General features: G+C 37.5%; 1 pseudogene; it reads right to left on the reverse strand.

The window, feature by feature from the left end:
- Nucleotides 1–6193: 6193 nt before the first annotated feature.
- LOC130023667 (40S ribosomal protein S3a-like) lies at nucleotides 6194–7000 on the reverse strand (annotated as a pseudogene).
- Nucleotides 7001–8503: the final 1503 nt, after the last annotated feature.

An 8503-nucleotide genomic window follows, 5' to 3' on the forward strand; every position in this document is an offset into this window, starting at 1 on the left:
ACATAAATAAATATCCTACATAGAGTTAAAATGAGATTTCTTCAGTTACAATTTGTCATTATTTTAAGAAGCAAGTTTCACAAATTCTAGTGTTTTTAAATTTTGATTTCATTTTACAAGGGGTATAACTTAGTATTGTCAAATACTAAATAATTATTTTTCTCTTTCCCAGTGACATATAAAATTGTGATAAATCATATAGGCAATGGTAACTTAGTTGAATTAAAATATAGTATATAAAAATACAAAAATATCTTTGAGATCACACAAATATAGGATGGATTTATAATTTTGTTTATTGGTTTTGAGCACTACTCAGTATTGTTCAGGGATTACTGCTAGCTCTGTACTCCAAGATCACTCCTGGAGTGGTTTGGGGTATTCTACACGAGGCTAGGAATCAAACCTGAGTCAGCTGTGTGTAAGGCAAGCATCTTACCTGCTCTATTATCTCTTCAGCTGCTGAATTCATAATTTTAATTACCTTAATAATGTTCTATGTACCACATTAGAAGGTGTATCGTTACTTTTTGCTTAAAAATCAGTGTTCTGGTAGCTCTACCTGAGACACATCAGTTAATATTAAGTTTTATTCACTGTTAAGAAAATTCCTATAAGAGTCTTATTGCTGTTGCTGAATAGTTGAGTAAACTGAGGGCATTAAGTTAAAATATCTTGTGCAGCGTTTTAGTGGGGGCGATTCAAACCTGTAATCATTACTTTAGTGGCCTTGTTAAAATGTAGAGTTCTTGGAAAATGATTGAGGTGATGTGGGGCTAAAAGTGGTACATTAAGTAAAGATGAATTTATACTTTCCAATTCTTTTCTATGGATATATTTCCTCCCAGGGGTCAGAACAATTGAACCCATCCCCCTGACTTTCTGTTATAAGTAGGGTTTCAGAGAGTAAAAGCCCTTCCTCAGCATCTGCCCAGTTTCTAAAAAGAGGTGACCTCAAAGTGCTTCTATCCAAGGAAGGAGTCAGGGATAGAATCCAGAAACTCAACTCAGCACCAGGACACAGGGCCCCACACCTCCCTGATCTCCTGTCATTTGAGTTCTTTGCTCTGTTATTCAAGGGACCAGGACTCAGCCCTACTTGTCATCCAAGATGGAAGTCTTGGTGCTTCCTTGCCCTCCAGAAAATTACAGCTCTACTGATCCTGCATTTTTCTCTGCATTTCTTCAAACAAGGTGTTCAAGTGTTCATCCTGAAAAAAGTAGCAATAGGAAACAAAAAGATACCTTTAGATTCTACTGTCATTCATCATTATCACAACTACAACTTTACTAGATAATATGCGCAGTCTGACTTACAGTCCCAGAAGCTTTCCACCATGTAAGACATCTAGACACAGGGTGCTCCTGGAACAAGGCTCAGACTTCTCCAGGACATCCAAAAGCTTTAAAAATTATTATTAATCTAGAAAAGCTGGTATTGGACTATTGCTTTCATTTTCTATTCTCTTTTCAATTAGTGTAATCATAGGTAATAAGGTTACAATAGGGTTATCATTTATGGTATGCCCAAAACCCTCTACCACTATCCTTATATCACTTCTTGTCTATATCTTGTTCCTTGATAATCTCAGTTCTGCAAGCAAAGGTTTATAATCATTTGACAGTGTCTGTTTCCTTGTTTTATATCTCTATCTACATCAGATGAGTGAGTTCCTCTGGTATTTGTTGTTCTTCCTCTGGATTATTTCGCTCTTTCTCTCTCTAGCTCGTTTCACTCAATTTGTTGCCCTCTGGCTCCAAATTGTAACAAATTGCAAGATTTATTATTTTTTTATTATTGCATAGTATTTCCTTGTGTATAAAGACCACAACTTCTTTGTTCACTTATATGTTGTTGGGTATTTGGGATGTTTCCAGATTCTGACTATTATACCTCATGCTGCAGTGAACATAGGCATGTGCATTTCTTTGCAAATTAATGCTTTTGTGTTTGGGCAGTAGATACTGGGAAGTGGAATTGCTAGGTGATATAAAAGTGTGATTCTTACTTTATTGAGAACTCTCCATACTGTTTTCCACAGCGGTTGGGCTGCTTCTTTCTACACTCATATTGATTTTTGCTCCAATTTTTCCTGAGTGTAATAGTTGTAATTCTTGTTACCAAAAAGAAAGAAAATCAAAACCCTAGAGATTTGAGCACACAAATCTCAACATCTCACCTTGCACTGAAAGTATGTCATGATGCTTTGAGTTCTTCATCCTCTGTTGGAAAATCAGAAGACTGGAAAGATGATGAACAGTGCCTGAAGGAAAATATACCCACCAGTACAGAAAGTGCCCTGAAAATCCGCCTGTTATTGCCTTTCTAGACATGAACAGACTCTGCTGGAGGAATTAGGAAAATATCACAGAGAATGGGGAAATATCACAGAAAGTCTAGGGCTTTACCACAGAGGTAGAGAGAGCAGATTGACAGACAGAGACAGAGCAGGAAATTTCTCCCATTGACTAATACCTAGACTAGTTTAATTTTTCAGGGTTTTACTTGCTGTATATGTCTGTGTTTGGGGATTTTTTTTGTTTTAGTTTTTTGCTTTTTTTTTTTTTTTTTTTTTTTTGCTTTCCCTTTCCTCCAGGCTTGCCTGGATTCCTTGAGCATCAGACCTGTGATGCTTTACTAATTTGCTTGGCTGAAGGAAATCTACCTCTATGATTGGAACCAGAGCAAGAGGCCAGATGCCACGCACTGCTCGCACCTGTCTCCAGCCAGCTCCGCACATTTATCCATGAAAAGACGTGGAAATGCACACACATGCACCCGGAACCCCACCATATGCTGAAGTCCACACAAAGCATCTCATCCCCTTTGTAAAAAGCGCCAATATGTGCAGAAAGACAAAGGAAGGTGGAGAATCTGTTGTTGGACCCCACCTTGAAAAACATGTCTTTTGCCCCTAACTTTCATGAATAGTCATGCGGGGACCATTTTCTAATTGCTGAAAAACAATTCTGCAGAGGAAATTTCTTTGCCATCTATAAAATACCTTTTTATATTTTGAGTTCAGTTTCTAGACAATTTGATTTTCTTCCTAAAGAAAAACCATGCAAGATAATTCATCTAATTCTTCTTTCCATTCCAAGGCACTATAGACCATTGCTGAAAAGTAATTGTGGGGATGCTAACACAGAAAAGTTGTACTGATATGTTTTTAGCACCCTGCTTAGAGCAGCAGAGTTGATATTGTTTTCCCCATCCGGGTAAGATCAATCACCAGTGAGGGGGGTGGGGGGATTCCCTATGGCTTTTGGTTGGTCACTTGATTAGGAATGAACTGGGGTCCATTTTGTCAGCTCTCTAACTTGTCAGTTTCAGATGCTACAAGGCAATGCCTTCTCCCAAGTAAGAGGGGTGTGAAGGGGGAGTCCAATGCTCTGAGCTCTCTGATCTCTTGTCTTTTTTCATTACACGGCATCAAAAGAAGAAAGGAAGCTGTCAGGGTTCCTAAACACTCTGGCACACAGCAGGATGGTCCTGGGGTGGAATGCTGGCAGATTTTTTTTGAGGGGAGATTATGTTGTATGGTAAATTAATGATCACATTTACATTTTTAGAGGTAAAATACATCTTATTAGGAAAGTGACATATTTGTGGTTAAAGTTTGGAGAAAACAATATTCAGTCTTCACAATCAGAAGGTAATTCTGCAATTCCTGTCTGTTTTGATTAACAGGAGAAATAGACTCTCATTCACTAGGTCTGCAGTAATTTTAAGCAAGACATAACAACACGAAAAAAAGCCAAGCCTGATATTAAAACTTGGTAATTCCCTTTGTTTTTTATTAAGACTTGAGAATGCTAGTAAGACATTCAATTGATTTTGAATTGTACGATAAAAGGTGCAAATAAAAGTGCAGTGTAAGCAACAAACGATAGGAGTTTGAGGTGGGGAAAAAGCACCAGTTTCATGGTTAAGTGAGTAAAAAGCATTTTGCCAACAAATGGTGACAAATGGTGCAATCCACAACCAGACTTTGATGAGTTAACATGGTCTCACTCACCCCTCATTTTGAGATTTTGTATTCCTCAATGTTGACATTCATTTCTAAGGCAGAGCCGACGCTCTTCCTCCAGGAATCTTACAGTACAAATATTGTTAGAGATATAATGTCCAAGGTTGAGTTATGTTGAATAAATATGTATTTCAAAATTGAAAAAGTTTGCTCCAACTCTAGAACAATGGAATAACAGGTTTCCAAGTTTCATGAGAAGTCTCAAGATTCATGAGGGAACATTTCCCCTGACTTCAAGTAATATAGTGTGTTCCTTTTGATCCTTATGAAATCTGTCTCTGCGTAGACCATAAGCTTCTTGTTTTACTTCATTTTAGTTTTGTCCTGGCTTCCACAATACCTGCTATTCCCATTGAATAGGTAGAGTTATTTGGAACATTTCAACATTTCCAACCTTCAAAACGCTTAGAGTAACTAATTAAAGTGTATAAATATTATACAAATGTTCAAAAATATGAATCACAATGTATATCTTATCAAGAATGTTCTATGGAAAATCTAAGAACTGTCAATAGATCTAGGACTATTATACTTCCACACTTTGAAGCACATTGTCTTTGTCTTTATGAAAATGAGCATTATTTCAAGTTTAGAAATAGTCTATCATTTTGATTTTAGTTTTGGGTCACACCCAGTGGTGCTGAGACTTATTCCTGGCTTTGTGTTCGGGTATCACTTCTAGCAGAGCTCAAGTGAACAGATAGAATGCCTGGGATAGGATCCTGGTGGTAGGATGGAACACTGGTCAAGCCTTACTATAGGCAAGCACCCGACCCATTCTATTCTACTCTCTCTCTGGTCCATAGAGATTTTTTTTATGGTCTTCTCTGATTCAGCCTGAGGATTTTCATCTTTTCTTTTTTTATTGTTTTCTTCAATACTATTTTTTTGGGGGGGTGGAATGATAGCACAGTGGGTAGGGCATTTGCCTTTCACATGGCCGACCCAGGTTCGATTTCTCTGCCCCTCCCGGAGAGCCCAACAAGCTACCGAGAGGATCCCACCTGCACGGCAGAGCCTGGCAAGATCCTCATGACAGATTCGATATGCCAAAAACAGTAACCAGTCTCACAATGGAGACCTTACTGGTGCCCACTTGAGCAAATTGATGAACAATGGGAGGACAGTAATACAGTGCAGTGCTAGTATTTTTAATCAATAGCTGGGAAAAAAGAGTTCTAAGACCAATTGATCAAGTTGAATATTTACTCATTACTTAAAATAGAAATGATGGTATCCTTATTTCTCTTAGTTAAATCTCACCCGCACGGCAAACCCTGGCAAGCTACCTGTGACATATTCAATATACTAAAAACAATAACAACAAGTTTCACAATATTTTGTGAGACGTTACTGGGCCTGTTTGAGCAAATCGATGAACAATGGCTGGACAGCACAAGAGTGCGATGTCTTTTTCAGGCTTCAAACACTACTGACTAAGTAGGTGGAATCATTATTATTTTCAAAATGGAAAGAGACCTTCATCATATTTGTTACTGAGATTTCTACTTTAAAACATTTCTTATTCTTCTCTAAAAATACAAAACAATTATTTTTAAAAATTAGATATTTTAAATGTAATTACTTGGATATTCAGGTTTATTTGTTTATTGTTTTCCAAATTATATGTTAGCCTTCTTTAATCACATTTTTTGTCAGATAAGTGCAATAGTCTTTATTTGGAGCATTTATATATCAGTTATTATACAGTGACATATTTATAAATTATCCTAATATATTAAATTAAAATGTTCAAATGCTAGACTCAATCTTGATCAAAGATTTTCTCGAGAACCCATTTTTACTTTAACTTATAATGAAACAAAAACAAATGCAATTTTTCTTTTTTGAAACAAGTTGATATTGAAAGAACTTTTCTTAGAAAGACATGAGGGGAAAGAGAGTAATGTTTGTTCAAGAAAGAATCTGGACTTCTCCGGAGTGAAAAATGCAAAGAGAAATATGTGTGCAGGAGAGAACCTGACTTAAAGAGCAAGCAAACAAAAAGACCCAGGCCATTTTTTCTTAATGACACTGAGCTTGTTAACAAGATGTCGAAATATTTATTAAGTATGAACATCCAAGTAATTACATTTAAAATATCTATTTTTTTTACTCATCAAAAATAAAACTTTTATTTGTTACCATCGAACATCTGAATTTTAAACAGATTCTTGGACTGGTGGTTCATACCCATCAGCCCGTTCAACTTTAGCACCTGTCTCGTCTCCATTAGTTTTTCCAGAACTGTTACCTCCACCATGAAGCTCCATGAGTTTTCCCAATTCAAACTTAGTTATCTCCAGCACTTTTACTTTTCTAACAAAGACATCATGGAGTGGCTAAATAGACTGGCAAGCCTTTTCTATGCCTTTTCCAATGCTGTCTGGAATCAATTTATTGACCACCTCTTTTAAGTCATTTGTCTGCACCTCTCGAGTCATGATCTCCATCATCTTCTGAATCTGGCGAACCTACTGATGCTGAGCATAAGGTGTCTTCCGAATCTGATTATTGCACTTCTTAGTGAAACCCACACAGAATAGATGAAGCAAATAAACATCGGTAGTCTTGACATCAACATGAGCCTCAATCATGGTCTGCCATTTTTCGACCATGGAGCACATTTTGTCACGGGTGATGAAAGTTTGCCATGAAAGTTTGACAGGCAGTTTTTGCCCTGAACATCCTCCGTAATCAGCTTGAATTTCCTAAAAGCAGCTTCATCATTCTGCAGGACAGCAAGACTCACTTCAAATACATGACCCTTGAGGCCATTGGATGCAATTTTGGTTCCCTGGGTTCTGGTGACAAGCGTTTTCCCAATATTTCTTATATTAATCGTTGCGGTTGCTTTTCATGTCATACCAGTCTTTCTTAGAAAATGGATCAACCACTTTCTTCTTGGCTCCCTATTTGCTTTCCCTATTTGCGCCTTTGGTAAGGCGCTTGTTTTTGCCACCCGCCATGGTGCTGCTCAGAGAGCCAAAAGGCTAAAATATCTAATTTTTAAAAATAAGTGTTTTGCACTTTTAGAGAAGAATGGGAAATTTTTTAAAGTAGAAATTTCAGTAACAAACATGATGACGGCCTCTTTCCACTTTGAATAAAATAATGCTTCCACTTACTTGGTCAGTAATGTTTAAAGGAGAAGGACAGAGATAGAATGACTCTACTCACTTGTGGATATAAGAAAAAAAACATAGTATGAGACTAACACTCACAGATAATAGAAATAAGGACTAGGACAAATGGTTCACGGATGGAAGACTGCCTCAAGGGCTGGGGAAGCGGGCAGTTGGGATAGAGAAGGGACCATTATGACAATGATGGTTCAAAGGGATAACTCTGGATGGGAGATGTGTGCTGAAAGTGGGTAAAGGACCAAACATGATGGCCTCTCAGTATCTGTATTGCAAAGCATAATGTCCAAAAGAAGAGACAGATGGACAGAGACAGAGACAGACAGAGACAGACAGAGACAGAGACAGGCAAAGACAGAGACAGGGACAGAGACAGAGACAGAGACAGAGACAGAGACAGAGAGAGAAAAGAAAAGTGCCTGCCATAGGGGCAGACTGAGGGTGTGGGAGTATATGGAGGGTATTGGGACATTGATGGTGGGAAATGTACACTGGTGGAGGGATGTATATTGAAACATTATATGGCTAAAATCCCATCACTAATGTTTTGTAACTATCTCATGGTGATTCAATAGAGCAAATAAATTTAAAAAATGGTCTAATGGTGGGCAAAGATCCAGTAAAGCAGAAAAGCAGATAAGCTGCTTCTCTTGCACTCTCTAACCCAACTGTGGATCCACGACCCCTCCAGAAGTTGTCCCTGATGCAGAGTCAGAAGTAAACCTTGGGCACAGCTGGATGTGCCCACCTTTCCTCAAAATAGTCTAATGCTGAATGACTTTCTTTTCCATTTAGAACATGGAATTTGATAGAAAACATCAAAGACTTTTCTTAACATACATACCATAAGACAGGAAATGTGTATAATGCCAAAGCTTATGGGATTCCATTTTGATAACAGGAGTCAATACAAAATATTTTGACATAAAACACACTTCATGTTAATTTTTTTAAAGTAAAAAATATTATCCCTGGGACAAGTTTTTTTTTCTCCCTTATCATTAAACCCCGAGGGAAATATAACTTTATATGGGGATAAACAGCTCTTTATTCATCACAGAAATCAAACATGCTATATGTTTAGCTCAATAATTTGCATAAAGAAAACATTAGTCAAGGAGGAAGGGAACAAATGCTAAACGTGTTTTTGGTTGAAAATAACAATACAATGGGGCATACACTGAACCATATGTACCTTGTGTATTTCAACATCTTGCAAAATCAGCTACTCTTTCCATGCAAAAATGCGCTACAGCTGATTTTACAAAATAGGCAGCAATGTTTGCCCAAGTACCTGATTCAGCAGCTGGCCCACCTTTTTTATTATGA

This window comes from Sorex fumeus, unplaced genomic scaffold (assembly GCF_029834395.1).
Source record: "Sorex fumeus unplaced genomic scaffold, SorFum_2.1 ptg000024l, whole genome shotgun sequence".
NCBI lineage: Eukaryota > Metazoa > Chordata > Mammalia > Eulipotyphla > Soricidae > Sorex > Sorex fumeus.